Source organism: Nycticebus coucang, chromosome X, assembly GCF_027406575.1.
Source record: "Nycticebus coucang isolate mNycCou1 chromosome X, mNycCou1.pri, whole genome shotgun sequence".
NCBI lineage: Eukaryota > Metazoa > Chordata > Mammalia > Primates > Lorisidae > Nycticebus > Nycticebus coucang.
The window spans coordinates 184,820,044-184,838,153 of NC_069804.1; the positions used below are offsets into that span (position 1 = coordinate 184,820,044).

The window sequence follows — 18,110 nt, forward strand, 5'->3', positions numbered from 1 at the left end:
GCCGGCGCCCTACCCACTGAGCTACAGGCACCGAGCTGCAACCTCAGACTCTTGGGCTTAAATGATCCTCTTGCCTCAGCCTCTTGAGTAGGTGGTACTACAGGCACCCACAACAATGCCCGGCTAGTTTTAAGAGCCTGGGTCTCTCTCGGCTCTGTGCCTGTGGCTCAAGTGGCTAAGGCACCAACCACATACACCTGAGCTGGCCGGTTCGAATCCAGCCCAGGCCCGCCAAACAACACAACGACTGCAACCAAAAAATACCTAGGCATTGCGGCAGGCGCCGGTAGTCCCAGCTACTTGGGAGGTGGAGGCAGGAGAATCCATTGAGCCCAGGAGTTGGAAGTTGCTGTGAGCTGTGATGCCACAGGGCGACAGCTTGAGGCTCTGTCTCAAAAAAAAAAAAAGAGCCAGGGTCTCACTCTTGCTCAGCCAATACACCTGCCTTGGCCTCCCAGCATGCTAGGATTACAGACATGAGCCACCGTGCCTGGCCTCCCTAAACATAAACATGTTTACTAAAAACATCCCACCCTTAAACCCACCCTTTTAAGGCTATCAAGATCTTGATCTCCTTTACTGCTGACAGCAATGATCAGGCTTAGCTGGACCAACAGTGATCTTGATGGTCTAATAGGGGAGTGGCAGTTGGCAGTGGCCTTTTGTTCTCTGCTGGAGATGTTTCTCTAGCCCTGTGTTAAACAATGCTGGGAGCTAACATGCCTTCTGTCGCAGCACTAAACTACTCAGGGACTGGGGACACTTTCCTGTTCCTATGTCAAACAATACTGGCAAGCAGTGAAAGTAATAGCTTCCGAGATCAAAAAATCCTTGCACCTTCCTGAAAGGAAAGACTTGCTTTGCCAAGCCCCAGCCCCAGGCTGTGTCCACCAATCCAAAATGATGCTGTAATAAACACCACCTGACCTCAGCTTTCCACCTTGAATCCCTCTCCCCAAGGCTCTGGGCATTTTCTCTCCTACTTTCCTCACAGGTTAGACTGCTGAGGTAGTGTTCTTCCTCACTGCAGTGAGTCCAGTAAATGCAGCTTTGCCTGAACAACAGGTTTTTCTGGTGGTGATTTTGGGGAGTCTACAGCCAACAGCTGCAACTGGACAAACGCGGTGTAGGGGGTTCCCCGCAGTATCTCCAGCGGCTCTGGCAGCTGCAGACAGGTAGAAACATTGGTTGTCTTTGGCTCCCAAGTTAATTAGCAAAAGATGCAGAATAGTGTACAAAGCCAGACCACCACCCCGGAGGACAGATGCAGCCCCACAACTTCCACCTCAGCCATCAGGGCCTCCTGGGCTGGGAAAAGCTCATTTCTTGGTCTACTCCAGGCTTACTTGGTTCTCCATCTTGCCCGAATACCTCTGTCACCTTATAAAAGGCAAGAACAATTTTGGTGGGGGTGTTATCTTTTCCTGCTTAATCTCTGTTCTTTTTGCACTGCAGTGATGTGGTCTGTCGGATTTTCATTCTTTGCAGTTGGGTGACATTTGTAGGCTACAGCATGATATTTTTCTGACTGTTTCTTGTATGTTTGAAAAGAATGTGTATCCTCTGTTGGGAACAGTTCTCTGCATATATCTATCAGAAAATAATTAAACATTCAAAAGATAAACTCATACTGGAAGAAAACATAAGTGGCTTCTAAAAATGATCTTGAGGCTAAGTGTGGTGTCTCACGCCTATAATCCTAGCACTCTGGGAGGCTGAAGCAGGTGGATTGCCTGAGCTCAGGGGTTTGAGACCAGCCTGAGCCAGAGTGAGAACTTGCCTCTACTAAAAATAGAAAACTTGGGTGGCGCCTGTGGCTCAAGGAGTAGGGCGCCGGCCCCATGTACCGGAGGTGGCGGGTTCAAACCCGGCCCCGGCCCCCCAAAAAAAAATTTGGCAAAAAGGTAAAAATAGAAAACTAGCCGGGCATTGTGGCAGGTGCCTGTAGTCTCAGCTACTCAGAAGGCTGAGGCAAGAGGATGGCTCAAACCCAACAGTTTGAAGTTGCTGTGAGGTATGATGACACCACTGCACTCTACCCAGGGCAACAGAGTGAGACTTTGTCTCAAAAAAAAAAAAAAAGGCTGATACACAAGCCAGGAGGTATAAAGGAAAAGATTACTCATTTTTGCATGGAAAGCACCATGAACAAAGTCTGATATGCCACAAGCCAGGGCAGAATGCGTGCAGCACATGAATCACAGCCCTCAGGATGCAAACTGTGCCTGCTGACCCAGTGGATATCTGATAAAGAACTACACAGATGCAACTGCATAGCTCAAAAAGCCAATGAAGACAATAAAGGATTGTCCAACCTCACTCATTATGAAAGAAATACAAATAAAATGTAGTCCCAGCTGCTTGGGAGGCTGAGGCAAGAGAATTTCTTAAGCCTAAGAGTTTGAGGTTGCCATGAGCTGTGATGCCACAACACTCTGCCAACAGTGACATTGTGAGACTCTGTCTCAAAAAAAAAAAAAAAAAGCGAGAGAGAGAGAAAGAGAGAGAGAGAGTGGCGCCTGTGGCTCAGTGGGTAGGGCACTGGCCCCATATACCAAGGGTGGTGGGTTTGAACCTGGCCCCGGCCAAACTGCAACAAAAAAATAGCTGGGCATTGCGGCGGGTGCCTGTAGTCCCAGCTACTTGGGAGGCTGAGGCAAGAGAATCGCCTAAGCCCAGGAATTGGAGGTTGCTGTGAGCTGTAATTCCATGGCACTCTACCGAGGGCAATAAATGAGACTCTGTCTGAAAAAAGAAATGCAAATAAAAAACAAGATTCTGGACGGCACCTGTGGCTCAAGGAGTAGAGCCCCAGCCCCATATACTGGAGGTGGTGGGTTCAAACCCAGCCCCGGCCAAAAACTGCAAAAAAAAAAAAAAAATTTCTTTTTTTTTTTTGGCTGGGGCTGGGTTTGAACCTGCCACCTCCGGCATATGGGGCCAGCACCCTACTCCTTTTAGCCACAGGCACCGCCCTCTCTCTCTTTTTTTTTAATCTATTTAGATTTGTAAAGGTGAAACTTTTGCCAATACTCAATATTTTGGAGGCCATATTAGCTACAACTATCCTGACAGTCCTGTTCCTAGGGATCTCACCTAAAGACACCTCTGCCTAAGTACAGAAACACACATGCCAGGATGCAGAATTGTTCGTGATGGCGAAAACACAAAGAAACTGGAAACAGCCAAACTGACCCTCCATGGAGGACACGTGAAATAATTTATAAATGGTATGTTCAAGTCAGGTTCTTCTGTGCTGACAGGGAACAGTCTTCATTTGTCTTGTTAAGTGAAAATAGGGTGAAGTGTGGAGTCAGTAGAGAAGTGTGAGCTAAACTGGACAGGTGGCTAGAGCAGCTGGGTGGGGGACTCAGTGGGAAAGTGACAAGGAGTTTTTCTCACTTTGTACACTTCTGTACTATTTGGATTTTTTTTTTTAGGTAGCAGAGATTTTTCAAAGGAAAAGCTTTTTTTTTTGAATAGTCTCTAAAAATGGTTTGGAGAGGAAAACCAAAGGCAACATGGTGGTGGGGTTTCTTAGTCTCAGACCGAGGCTGGCTTTCCTCTGCCTTGCTCAATGGTTGCCTTAGAAACAGGCTATGACAGGGGAGTCAGTTGTCTCTGGTAGCCATTACGACAGTGACTCAGCAGAAAGCCCAACCCAAGAGGGAGGTCTCCATTCACTGTTCTCCCCGGCTGACTTTCATTCTCTCCTGGAAAAACAACAGTAAGGTTGCATTTCTGGTGTTGCATTTGCAATCAGGTGGGCTTATAAAAAATGAAGGTGGTAGAAATAAGTCGACCTTCGTTTTCAGTTTCTCACTAGGTGAAGATCATTTCTCTGGTCCCTTGTCCCTTGGAGACCACAGGTCCCCTTTCCTCTACCAGTCTATCCTTTGGCTCTGTTTAATATGCAGCCTCCACTTGCAACAGCTTCCTCCTAGACTCTCCTGCTGACAGGGTACAACCAGCTTCCTTTCACAAGTGCTTGCTCAGGGTTGCTATAGCAACCAGTGTCCCATAGACCACAGCATGGCCCTTGGAGATTTTTGGAAAAAAAGAAACCAAATTAAAAAAAAAAAAAAGAAACCAAATATCACTAACGAGTAGTGATAAATTCAGTCAAGAGAAAGCTAAGGGAAATAATGTGTTTGATTTGACTTCCTTCTGGCTCACCTGGGGCCAGATCTATCTTGAATGAGGATAAACCAGGGACAACATTTAACACTGGAGGCGGGAAGGATAAAAACAAGTTAGCTTTGTGAAGTGACCCTGACTTCACGTTCACATCCTCAGCTGCAAGATGACTGCTGAGGCTGGAATGTGGTGTGCTCCCTGGGTGCCACAGGACAGGACACTGGGGAGAGAGGCAGGATGGGACGCCCATGGAGGAAATAGGCAAGGGAGGTCTGGCCAGGGAGGGGGCACTGGAGATGGGGGAAATATAAAATTCGAAAGGAGACAAGATGCATTGGTTATTTGGTGTTGAGGGTGTGTGTGAGGCACTGGAAGGAGTTAAGAATAACTTCTGGAGACTCGATTCTAACCATGATAGAGTAGTTTACGTTAGACTAACTCTTACTGGAAACAGCTAGAGAGGATGTGCTATATATATATATTTGTTTGTTTGAGACCAAATCTTACTATGTCACCCTGGGTAGAGCGCTGTGGCATCACAACTCACAGCAACCTCAAACTCTTGGGCTTAAGCAATTCTCTTGCCTCCGCCTCCCAAGTAGCTGGGATTACAGGCAGCCACAACACCTGGCTATTTTTTTTTTTGTTGTAGTTGTCATTGTTGTTTGGCAGGCCCCAGCTATGTTCAAACCCACCAGCTCCCATGTTACGTGGCTGGAGCCCTAGCCGCTGAGCTATAGGCATCAAGCCTTTTTTTTTTTTTGAGACAGTCTCAAGCTGTCATCTGGGTAGAGTGCTATGGCATCATAGTTCACAGTAACCTCAAACTCTTGGGCTCAAGCAATTCTCTTGCCTCAGCCTCCCAAGTAGCTGGGACTATAGGTGCCCACCACAACACCTGGTTGTTTTCTTTTTCTTTTCTTTCTTTTTTTTTTTGAGACAGAGTCTCATTATGTCACCCTCAGTAGAGTGCCATGGGGTCACAGCTCACAGGAACCTCAAACTGTTGGGCTTAAGCGATTCTCTTGCCTCAGCCTCCTGAGTAGCTGTTGAGTAGCTGAGACTACAGGTGCCCGCCACAACACTCAGCTATTACACCTGCCTATTTTTTAGAGATGATGTCTCGCTCTTGCTCAGGCTGGTCTTGAACCTGTGAGCTCAGGCTATCCACCTGCCTGGCCTCCCATAGTGCTAGGATTACAGGTATGAGCCACTGTGCCCAGCCTTAATATATATATATTTAAAACTGGAGGTACAGGACCACAATCAACACAGGCATGACTTGAAGTGCTTGTTACCCCAAAGACAGGCAGAAAAGATGGAAGCAATATTTACAGAAATATTGGCTGACAAAGAGATCAAATTACAGGCTCAGTGCCTGTAGCTCAGCGGCTAGGGTGCTAACCACATACACCGGAGCCAGCAGGTTTGAATCCAGCCCAGGACTGTGAAACAACAATGACAACTATAACAATAAAATAGCTGGGCGTTGTGGTGGGTACCTGTAGTCCCAGCTATTTGGGAGGCTGAGGCAAAAGAATTGTTTAAGCCCAAGAGTTTGAGGTTGTTGTGAGCTGTGACACCATGGCACTCTACCCAGGGCGACATAGTGAGACTCCGTCTCAAAAAAAAAGAGATCAAACCACAGGTTCAAGCAGGATGCAGAGAAAACCACACCTAGGCACATCACAGTCAAACTGTTGAAAATCAAAGGCAAATATTAAAAGCAGCCTGAGATAGTCCCAGCTGCTCGGGAAGCTGAGGCAGGAGAATCGCTGAAGCCCAAGAGCTAGAGGTGGCTGTGAGTCCTGTGACATCATGGCACTCTACTGAAGGCGGTAAAGTGAGACTCTGTCTCTACAAAAAAAAAAAAAAGCAGCCTGAGAAAATAAGAACATTATCTATTATTCAGTGGTGCAATGAGAAAACTGATAGCTGACTTTTCTTTTTTTTTTTTTTTGTAGAGACAGAGTCTCACTTTATGGCCCTTGGTAGAGTGCCGTGGCCTCACGCAGCTCACAGCAACCTCCAACTCCTGGGCTTAAGTGATTCTCTTGCCTCAGCCTCCCGAGTAGGATAGCTGACTTTTCAACAGAAATAATGAAAGGCAACAGAAAACTGTCAACCTCAAGTTCTATATCCAGCAGAAGAGCCTTTGAAAATGTAGGCAAAATATGGGCAGTGCCTGTGGCCAGCGAGTAAGGCGCTGGCCCCATATACCCGAGGGTGGTGGGTTCGAACCTGACCCCGGCCAAACTGCAACAAAAAAAAATAGCCGGGCGTTGTGGCGGGCACCTGTAGTCCCAGCTACTCGGGAGGCTGAGGCAAGAGAATCGCCTAAGTCCAAGAGCTGGAGGTTGCTGTTAGCTGTGAAGCCATGCCACTCTACCCAGGGGGATAAAGTGAGACTCTGTCTCTAATAAAAAAAAAAAAAGAAAGAAAAGAAAATGAAGGCAAAATAAATAGATTTTCAGACAATGGTTGAGGTTGTTACAATGCAAGCCTTCCTATAAAGAAATATGCTTTGTGTTCATTGTTGATACTAATAAGTAAAGAAATACACATAGGTATAACAAATTTTTTTTTTTTTTTTTAAACAAGAGTCTCACTTTATCCCCCTGGGTAGAGTGCGGTGGCATCACAGCTCACAGCAACCTCCAGCTCTTGGGCTTAGGCAATTCTCTTGCCTCAGCCTCCTTAGTAGCTGGGACTACAGGCACCCGCCACAACGCCTGGCTATTTTTTGTTGCAGTTTGGCCGGGGCCAGGTTCGAACCTGCCACTCTCAGTATATGGGGCTGGCCCCCTACTCACTGAGCCACAGGCGCTGCCCAGTATAACAAAATTTTATTAAAGATGAAAATATTTAAGAAAAAAATGAAAAAAGTATTATAGGAAGTTCGTCAAGCTGAAAGATACTTATCCTATACATGAAAAGATGTTCTCAATATCATTATTTGTTATGGAAATGCAAATAAAAAGTACAGTAAGTAACACTTCATACCTACTTGAATGGTTATAATCAAAAAGATAGGGGAGGGCGGCGCCTGTGGCTCAGTGAGTAGGGCGCCAGCCCCATATGCTGAGGGTGGCGGGTTCAAGCCCAGCCCCACCCAAACTGCAACAACAAAAAAAAATAGCCGGGCGTTGTGGCGGGCGCCTGTAGTCCCAGCTGCTCAGGAGGCAAGAGATTCATGTAAGCCCAAGAGCTGGAGGTTGCTGTGAGCCATGTGACGCCACGACACTCTACCAAGGGCAGTAAAGTGAGACTCTGTCTCTACAAAAAAAAAAAAAAAGGGGAAATAAGTGTTGGCAAGTACACAAACGAATTAAAGTTATCATGAGACATAGAATTCTTTTGCTAGAGAAATGAAAACACATCTATACAAAAACTTATACACAAGTGTTCATACTAGCACTCAAGTAGAAACAATCCAAATGTCCATCAACTGATGAATGAATAAACAAAATGGGGTCAATCCCCATAGTGAAATGTTACTCAGCTACTAAAAGGAATGAAGTGTAAACACATGCTACAATGTGAATAACCTTGCAATCATTATATTAAGGAAAATAATCAAATACAAAGGATCCCATTTGTATGATCCCATTTATACGAAATATATAGATTAGGTACATCTATAGAGACAGAAAGTAGATTAATGATAGCCGGGCGTTGTGGTGGGCGCCTGTAGTCCCAGCTACTTGGGAGGCTGAGGCAAGAGAATCGCTTAAGCCCAAGAGTTTGAGGTTGCTGTCACCCGTGACGCCACGGCACTCTACCCAGGGTGACAGCTTGAGACTCTGTCTCAATAAAAAAAAAAAAAAAAAAAAAAAAAAAAGATTAGTGATTACCTCAGCTAGAAGAAGGGGGATGGGGAAGCGATTGTTAAAAGGTTTGGAAATTCAAACAGCATGGTACTGGTATAATGACAGAGAAATAAGAATAATGGAACGGGGGTGGGGGTAGGGTGGGGGTGGTGCCTGTAGCTCAAGGAGTAGGGCGCTGGCCCCATATACCGAAGGTAGCGGGTTCAAACCCTGCCTCGGCCAAAAACTGCAAAAAAAAAAAAAAAGAATAATGGAACAGAACAGAGAACCCCGAAACGGGTGGCACCTGTGGCTCAAAGGAGTAAGGCGCCAGCCCCATATGCTGGAGGTGGCAGGTTCAAACCCAGCCCTGGCCAAAAAACTGCAAAAAAAAAAAAAAAAGAAAACCCCGAAACAAAACCATATACACATAGTTATGACCAACTGCTGTTCTACAAAGCAAACAACATAGACTGGAGTAAGGATGCCCTATTCAATAAATGGTGCTGGGAAAATCGGCTAGCCACATTCAGAAGAGTGAAACAGGACCCCATCTTTCACCATATAAAAAAAAAAATTAACTCGGGCGGCGCCTGTGGCTCAAGGAGTAGGGCGCCAGTCCCGTATGCCAGAGGTGGCGGGTTCAAACCTAGCCCTGGCCAAAAACCAAAAAAAAAAAAAAAAAATTAACTCAATGGATGGCGCCTATGGCTCAGTGAGTAGGGCACCAGCCCCATGTACCAAGGGCAGCGGGTTCGAACCCAGCCCTGGCCAAACTGCAACAATAATAACAAAAAATAGCCAGATGTTGTGGTGGGTGCCTGTAGTCCCAGCTACTCGGGAGGCTGAGGCAAGAGAATCACCTAAATCTAAGAGCTGGAGGTTGCTGTGAGCTGTGACACCACAGCACTCTATCAAGGACGACAAAGTAAGACACTGTCTCTTAATAAAAAAAAAAAAAATTAACTCAAGATGGGCCAGACACAATAGCTCACTCTTATAATCCTAGTACTCTGGGAGGCTGAGGTGGGTGGATAGCCTGAGCTCACAGGTTCGAAACCAGCCTGAGCAAGGGTAAGACAGATCTCTGAAAAAAATAGCCAGGCATTGTGGCAGGTGCCTGTAGTCCTAGCTACTTGGGAGGCTGAGGCAAGAGAATCACTGGAGTCCAAGAGTTTGAGGTTGCTGTGGAGCTATGATGCCAGCCATGGCACTCTACCGAGGGTGATAAAGTGAGACTCTGTCTCCAAAAAAAGAAAAAAAAAAAAACCCACACACAAGCTCAAGATGGATTAAAGTCTGAAAACCTGAAACCATAACAATTCTAGAAGAAAATATAGAAAAACCTCTTCTAGACATTGGCCTAGACAAAGAATTTATGAGTAAGACTCTAAAAGTAAATATAGCAACAAAAATAAGCAAATGGATTTAATTGAATTAAAAAGCTTCTGCACGGTGGCCCCTGTAGCTCAGTGGGTAGAGCGCTGGCCACATACACCCAAGCTGGTGGGTTCAAACCTGGCCCAGGCCAGCTAAACAACAATAACAACTGCAACAAAAAAAATGGCCGGGCCTTGTGGCGGGCACCTGTAGCCCCAGCTATTTGGGAGGCTGAGGCAGGAGAATCACTTAAGCCCAGGAGTCTGAGGTTGCTATGAGCTATGATGCCATAGCACTCTACCCAGGGCGACAGCTTGAGACTCTGTCTCAAAAATAAAATAAAATAAAATAAAATAAAATAAAAAGCTTCAAAAAATAAATAAAAAGCTTCTGCATAGCAAAGGAAATCATCAGCAGAGTAAAGAGACAATGTACAGAATGGGGGAAAATACTGGCATGCTATACACCTGACTAAGGGCAAATGTCCAGGATCTACAAAGAACTCAGATAAGCAAGAAAAGAAAAATAACCCCATCAAAAAGTGGGCAAAAGACATGAACTGATTATTCTCAAAATAAGATAGACAAATGAGCAACAAACCTATGAAAAAATGTTCAACATCACTAATCATCAGGGAAATGTAAATTAAAACCATAATAAGATACTACCTTCACTGTGTCAGAATCAACATTATTAAAAAGTAAAAAAACTGGCTCAGTGCCTTTACCACAGTGGTTACAGTGCTGGCCACGTGCATGGAGGCTGGCAGGTTCGAGCCTGGCCCAGACCTGCTAAACAACAATGACAACTGCAACAAAAAATAGCTGGGTGTTGTGGTGGGCACCTGTAGTCCCAACTGCTTGGGATCCTGAGGCAAGAGAATCGCTTAAGCCCAAGAGTTTAAGGTTGCTGTGAGCTGTGACACCACAGCACTCTACCAGGACGATTGAGTGAGACTGTCTCAAAAAAAAAAAAAAAAAAAACAACAAACAATAAATGCTGGCACCAATGGGGTGAAAAGGAAACACTTGTACACTGTTGGTGGGACTGCAAATTACTACAACCAGTATGGAGATTCCTCAAATAACTAAAAGTAGACCCAGCAATGCCAATCCTGGGTATCTACCCAAAGAAAAAAAAAGGCATTATATCAAAAAGATATCTATACCTGAATGTTTATTGCAGCATAATTCACAACATCAAAGGTGTGGAACCAACCTAAATGCCCTTTAACCAATGAATGGAAGAAAATGTATGTACACACACCATGGAGTACTACTCAGCCATAAAAAAAGTGAAGTAATGTCGGGCGGTGCCTGTGGCTCAGTGAGTAGGGCGCCAGCCCCATATACCGAGGGTGGCGGGTTCAAACCCGGCCCCGGCCAAACTGCAACAAAAAAAATAGCTGGGCGTTGTGGCGGGCGCCTGTAGTCCCAGCTACTCTGGAGGCTGAGGCAAGAGAATCACGTAAGCCCAAGAGCTGGAGGTTGCTGTGAGCTGTGTGACGCCATGGCACTCTACCAAGGGCAGTAAAGTGAGACTCTGTCTCTACAAAAAAAAAAAAAAAAAGTGAAGTAATGTCTTTTGCAGCAACTTGGATGGAGCTGGAAACCATTATCCAAAGTGAAGTATCTCAGGAGTAAATAAATAAGCACTGCATTTCTCACTAATAAGTGGGAGCTACACAATCATAAAGTGGGGTAATGGACATTGAAAAATAAGAACATCAGCTTCTTGGGAGGTTGAGGCAAAAGAATTGCTTATGCCCAAGAGTTTGAGGTTGCTGTGAGCTATGACACCATGGCACTCTATGAGGGTGCCAGCTTGAAAGTCTGTCTCAAAATAAAAAGAACAGGCTCAGCACCTGTAGCTCAGTGGTTAGGGTGCCAGCCACATACACCTGGGCTGGCGGATTTGAACCCAGCCAGGACCTGCTAAACAACAATGACAACAACAACAAAAAATAGCCAGGTGTTGTGGTGGGCAACCATAGTCCCAGCTACTGGGGAAGCTGAGGTAAGAGAATTGCTTGAGCCCAAGAGTTAGAAGTTGCTGTGAGCTGTAACAGCACAGCACTCTACCCAGGGTGACATAGTGAGACTCTGTCTCAAAAAAAAAAAAAAAAAGAAAGAAAGAAAGAAAGAAAGAAAGAAAACCAAGCTGGGTGTCGTGGCAGGTGCCTGTAGTCCCAGGTACTTGGGAGGCTGAGGCAAGAGGATCACTTCAGGGTGGGAGTTTGAGGTGCTGTAAGCTATGACACAACAGCACTCTACCCGGGGTGACAGAGTGTGACTGTCTCTGTCTCAAAAAAGGAGGACTGTACTTGCTTTCTCCTTGAGTACAGGTTGGGCAACTTGCTCTAACAAAGAGGCTGCAGCAGAAGTGCTGCTGTCAGAGATGAGTTAGCCTCCACTATGCTCTTCCTCAGGATATTCCCGTTAGAACACAGCCTCATAGTCATGAGGAAGAGGGATGTGGAGGTACCCCAGCCCCAGTACAGTCCTCAGCTGATTAGCAGCATCAACAACTGCACGTGTGAAGGGAGACCAGATGATCCCAGCTTGAGACAGAGCAGATGAACTCCCCTGACTGAGCCCAGTCTAGATCCCAGTTTCATGAGTAAAACAAATGTTATCATTTTTCACTCTCTAAATTTTGGGGTGGCTTGGTACATAGCAAGAGATAACTGGAGCAGACTTTTATCTTGCTCCGAGTGGTGGCTGTCACATGACTGTGTAAGTATATTAAAAAGTCATTGTGCTGTACTTACAGTTTGTATTATTATTATTATTTTTTTTTTGAGACAGAGTTTCACTCTGTTTCCTGGGCTAGAGTGTTGTGCCTAACTCACAGCAACCTCCAACTCCTGGGTTCAAGTGATCCTCCTGAGTAGCTGCGACTATAGTTGTGCATGAGCAAGCCTGGCTATCTTCTTTTTGTTTGTTTGAGAGAGACACAGTCTCACACTGTTGCCCCAGGCTATAGTGCTATGGTGTCATCATAGCTCACAGCAACCTCAAACTCTTGGGTTCAAGTGATCCTCCTACCTCAGTCCTGAGTAGCTGGTATTACTACTGGTGCTCACCACAATGCCCGACTAGCTTTTCTATTTTTAGAAGAGATGGGGTCTCACTCTTGCTCAGGCTGGTCTTGAACTCTTAAGCTCAAGGGATCCTCTTGCCTTGGCCTCTCAGAGTGCTGGGCTTATAGGCAGGAGTCAGTGTGCTTGGCCAGTTTGTTTACTTTTCTACCTTTTAAATTATTCCTCCCTGGATCTTGAAGTCAGAAGTTTGAAATCAGCCCGGGTAACATAGTGAGACCCCATCTCTAAAAAAGAAATAGAAAAATTAGCTAGGCGTGATGGTAGGCCCCTGTAGTCTAAGCTACTTAGGAGGCTGAGGGAGGGGATCCCTTGAGCCCAGCAGTTTGAGGTTGCAGTGATCTATGATGATACCACTGCCCTCTAGCTTGGGCAACACAGAAAAAAAAAAAAAAAGGAAGAAGTTTTATACCTTCCTAACAAAGACTTTCAAAAGCCCCACCTCCCTTACCTTTTGAGGGGGCTCTGGCTTGGACAGCTAGCTGGGTGGACTGTGGAAGTAATGCTACACATTTGAGATGGGAGGCTTGTGGCACCTGTTTGTTTTTTTTTGAGACAGAGTCTCACTATGTCACCCTTGGTAGAGTGCTGTGGTGCCATAGCTCACAGCAACTTCATGTTACCAAATATGCTTGGTAACATGAAGCAGCGATTCTCTTGCCTCAGCCTCCCAAGTAGCTGGGACTACAGGTGACTGCCACAATCCCCAGCTATTTTTTTTGTTGCAGTTGTCGTTGTTTAGCTGCCCCAGGCTGGGTTTGAACCCACCAGCCTCGGTGCATATGGCCAGAGCTGTAACCACTGTGCTACAGACGCTGAACCTCAATGCCTATTTTGCCATTTAAGTTTATACGGCCTGGTAGGCAGTTGGAAAAAAATGGGCCAAACGGTCAGAGGACAGCTCATCTTTGGAAATGTCATTTGGGAACTGTCAATATAGTGGTGATCATTGGAGCTATGAGAATGAGGGAGATTACCACAGGAATGAGTGCAGGTAACAAAGAGGGCCCAGTGATGTGCCCCTAGGGACACATATGCAAGAGGAGAGAGTTACTCCAGCACACCCAGAAAGACCAGGAGAGGTCAATGCCACAGAGGTCATGAGAGGAGAGCAGGCAGAGGGGGAGAGAGTACTGATGTTGAATGTTGCTGAGAGGCCCAGTAAGATAAACTCAGAAAGAGGACCAAGCATATTTGGTAACATGAAGATCACTAGTGTCCTGGACAAATGTTAATTTGGTGGAGTGGTAGGGGTAGGAGCCAGATTAGAGGGGGTTGAACAGAGAATGGGAAGAAGTGAGAAAATAAAATACACAATTATTTTGAGAAGTTTGGCTATAAAGAGGAACAGAGAATTGGGGTTGTGGTTGCAGAGGGGTGTTGGGTCAAAGGAATTTTCTTTTTCTTATTCAAGAATGGACATGTTTTGTGGCAGGTGCCTATAGTCCCAGCTACTCGGGAGGCTGAGGCAAGAGAATCACTTAAGCCTAAGAGTTGGAGGTTGCTGTGAGCTGTGATGCCATAGCACTCTGAGGGCAACAAAGTGAGACTCTGTCTCAATTAAAAAAAAAAAAAAAAAAAAAGAATGGACAAGATTGATGAAAGTAGATCCAGAAGTGAGGAAGATATTGACTTTGAAGGAGAAAGATGGGGTGACTTTAGGTATGAAGAAGTCCTGACAAAAGAGGAGAAACTTACAAGTCTGGCCATGATGGAATAACTAATACCAGTTGTAAACAACTAAAAAACTAGGCAAAAATCCAGACCATGGTGCAAGAATGGGGCTCTTGAACCAAACCAACAGTCTCAGTTATTAGAGCTAATTAAGCAGAGAAAAAAGTAGAATATAAAAAATGCTTGATTAGGCCGGGCGTGGTGGCTCACGCCTGTAGTCCCAGTGCTGTGGGAGGCCGAGACGGGTGGATTGCCTGAGCTCAGAGGTTCAAGACCCATATGAGCAGCTGTCAGCCAGAGTAAGACCCCGTCTCTACCAACAACATCAAAAACAGCCAGCACTGCAGGAGAAAGAAGAAAATCAACAAAAAAGGAGTACTTCAAACAAAGAAGAATGAACAAGCACACTGAAATTAAAAAAAAAAAAATTAAAAAAAATACTCGATTAATTCAAAAGAAGTCAGAAACAGAGGAAAAAAGAAAAGATGGGACAAATAAAATAAAGTAACAGGAAGGCAGACTTAAGCCCAACCATTAAAGGTAAATGGATTAAACAAATCAACTAAAAAAGCAGAGATAGTCAGGCTGGTTAAAAAAATAAGACTGGAGACTCAGCTGCGGGGCAGCTGGTCCAGAACAGAGGAAGAGATAACATCAAGACGCCCAAGAGTGAGGAAACTGTACTCCAAAATGATCCCAATGAAGCTAAGTGTGGAGCCCATAATTCTAAAACATCAGAGAAGAACCAAGAAAAGGAAGACTTCTGTTTAAATAACTACTCTCCTTGTCTAATAGAAACAATTAACGAAGTTTCCAGGATGAGCATTGCTCATGAAATCATGGTAAACCAAGATTTCTACATGGAAGAGAATGTTTTATCTCCAAACAGTCTGGAAGACAGGTTCATGGAGACATTGTACAATGTTTTTTGGGACCATCTAAGAGAACAACTCTTGACTAATCCTCTCGAATTCACTTGTGCTCTTGAACTTATGACAGAAGTTAAGGAGGTTTTGCTATCACTGCTATTACCACGCCACATCCGCCTAAAAAATGAGATTAAAGAAGTTCTGGACATGGATCTCCTCAAGCAAGAAGCAGAATGTGGAGCCCTAGATGTCTCTCGTCTCTCTAACTACATTCTTAGTTTGATGACCCTGCTATGTGCACCAGTTCGAGATGAAACAGTAAAGAAACTACAGAGCATAACAGATCCAGTACAGTTACTGAGGGGCAGCTTCCATGTTCTGGGCCTAATGAAAATGGACATGGCGAACTATACCATCCAGAGCATTCAACCCTACCTGCAAGAATATTCCATCCAGGGCGGCGCCTGTGGCTCAGTGAGTAGGGTGCTGGCCCCATATGCCGAGGGTGGTGGGTTCAAACCCAGTCCCCGGCCAAACCGCAACAAAAAAATAGCTGGGTGTTGTTGTGGGCGCCTGTAATACCAGCTGCTTGGGAGGCTGAGGCAAGAGAATTGCATAAGCCCAAGAGTTAGAGGTTGCTGTGAGCCGTGTGACGCCACGGCACTCTACCCGAGGACCGTACAGTGAGACTCTTGTCTCTACAAAAAAAAAAAAAGAAAAAAGAATATTCCATCCAGTATGAAAGAGCTAAATTTCAGGAACTCCTTGAAAAACAACCCAATCTCCTTGATTACACCAAGAAATGGCTAACCAAAGCAGCCACAGACTTCATTACACCATGTCTGAATTCTCCTGACATGCCCAGCTCCTCCAGCATGGCCTGTTCACCTCCAAACAAGGCAGCTAAGAGTTCAGATCCTCCCAATCCCATAATGGTGCTATACCAGGGCTAGCAGAATCTCCTCCTCTGGGATCCTGAAAATGAAGAATTCCCTGAGACTCTGCTGATGGACAGAATCCACATCCAGGAAATGGGGTTCCATTTGCGGCACCTGACTATATTGGCCTCAGTCTTACTAGTGGCTAGAAGTTTCTCTGGTTCAATTTTATTCAACTCACCGGGATTTGTGGATAAACTGAAATCAGCATAACCAAGGCTGTGACTGAGGAATTTAACTCCAAGCCTGAAGAAGCTATGTTGAATGAGAGTGAACAGGTGTCTCAGGAAATTCATTGTGGCCTCAAGGACCTGGGCTTTACTGCCCTAAGCAGTGAAAACACAGTAAATCTTATAGGACAACTCCAGAGCATCACGGAGAAAGAAAACCGTGTCTGTAGTATCATTGATCAGCGCCTCCTTTTGTTTCTCAAATGCTGTTTGGTTCGTGGCATGCAGGAGTCTCTGTTACACTTCCCTTAAGGCCTTAATCACGTGGAAGGAGAGTTGACAGAACTAGGCCGAAAGTTTGTCAAGCTGATGCATCATAATCAGCAGGCATTTGGCCCATACTATGCTGAGATCCTAAAAAATGTCGATACTGTAGCTCAAGCACAAGAAACAGAAGTGGAACCTATCTGCTAGTGCTGGACTCCAGCCATGGCAACAGGGACCCAGGAGAGAGGGCTCAGCATGTTCCTGGGATGATATCACCTGTGGCCAGCAGAGAAGCCAGCCATCTTCCTCACTACAGCCGGGATACAGGGCTGCAGGGGTCAAGCATGTAAACACCAGCTGACCCAACCCCCTTCATTAATAAACTTCTGAGCTTCAAGAAAAAAAAAATAAGACTGGAGGGCAGTGCCTGTGGCTCAGTGGGTAGGTCACTGGCCCCATATACCAAGGGTGGTGGGTTATAACCCTGCTTCAGCCAAACTGCAACAACAAAAAAAAGCCAGCCATGGTGGCGGGCGCCTGTAGTCCCAGCTACTTGGGAGGCTTAGACAAGAGAATCACCTAAGCCCAGGAGTTGGGAGGTTGCTGTGAGCTGTGTGATGCCATAGCACTCTACTGAGGGCGATAAAGTGAGACTCTGTCGTTACAAAAAATAAATAAGACTGGGGCTCAGCGCTCATAGCACAGTGGTTTTGGTGCCAGCCACATACACTGAGGCTGACAGGTTTGAATCCAGCCTGGACCAGCTAAACAACAACTGCAACAACAAAAAAAATAGCCAGGTGTTGTGGTGGGCACCTGTAGTCCCAGGTACTTGGGAGGCTGAGGCAAGAGAATTGCTTAAGCCCATCAGTTTGAGGTTGCTGTGAGCTGTGATGCCACAGCATTCTACCAAGGGCGACAAAGTGAGAATCTGTCTCAAAAAAAAAAAAAAGTAAGACTGGGCTGGGTGCAGTGACTCACAACTGTAATCCCAGCATGGAGGCCGAGGCAGGTAGATCTCTTGAGCTTACAAGTTGGAGACCAGCCTGAGCAAGAGCGAGACTCCATCTATTAAAAAATGGTGGGAGTTGTGGGCGCCTGTAGTCTCAGCTAATCAGGAGGCTGAGGTAAGAGAATAGCTTGAGCCTAAGAGTTTGAGGTTGCTGTGAGCTGTGATGTTAGGATACTCTATTGGGAGCAACAAAGTGAGACTCTGTTTCAAAAAGAAAGAAAAAAAAGGAAGACTGGGTGAGGCGGCAGAGTGGCTCACACCTGTAACCCTAGCATCCTGGGAGGCTGAGGCAGAAGAATCAGTTGAGCTCAGGAGCTCAAGACCAGACTAAGCAAAAGTGAGATCTGTCTCTACTAAAAAAAGAAAAATCTGCCAGGTAGGCGGTGCCTGTGGCTCAGTGAGTAGGGCGCCGGCCCCATATACCAAAGGTGGCAGATTCAAAACCGGCCCCGGCCAAACTGCAACAAAAAAATAGCCGGGCGTTATGGCGGGAGCCTATAGTCCCAGCTACACAGGAGGCTGAGGCAAGAGAATCTCCTAAGCCCAAGAGCTGGAGGTTTCTGTGAGCTGTGATGTCACAGCACTCTACCAAGGGTGACAAGTGAGACTCTGTCTCAAAAAAAAAAAAAAAAAAAAACTCTGCCAGGCATGGTGGTAGATCCTGTAGTCCCAGCTAGCTGGGAGGGTAGGGCAGGAGCACTGCTTCAGCCCAGGAGTTTGAGGTTGCTGTGAGCTAGGCTGACTCCACAGTACT

General features: G+C 45.8%; 1 pseudogene; it reads left to right on the forward strand.

Annotated features, from left to right (window-relative positions):
• The first annotated feature begins 13,526 nt into the window (after window positions 1-13,526).
• Window positions 13,527-16,389, forward strand: LOC128577114 (T-complex protein 11 X-linked protein 2-like; annotated as a pseudogene).
• The last annotated feature ends 1,721 nt before the right edge of the window (window positions 16,390-18,110 follow it).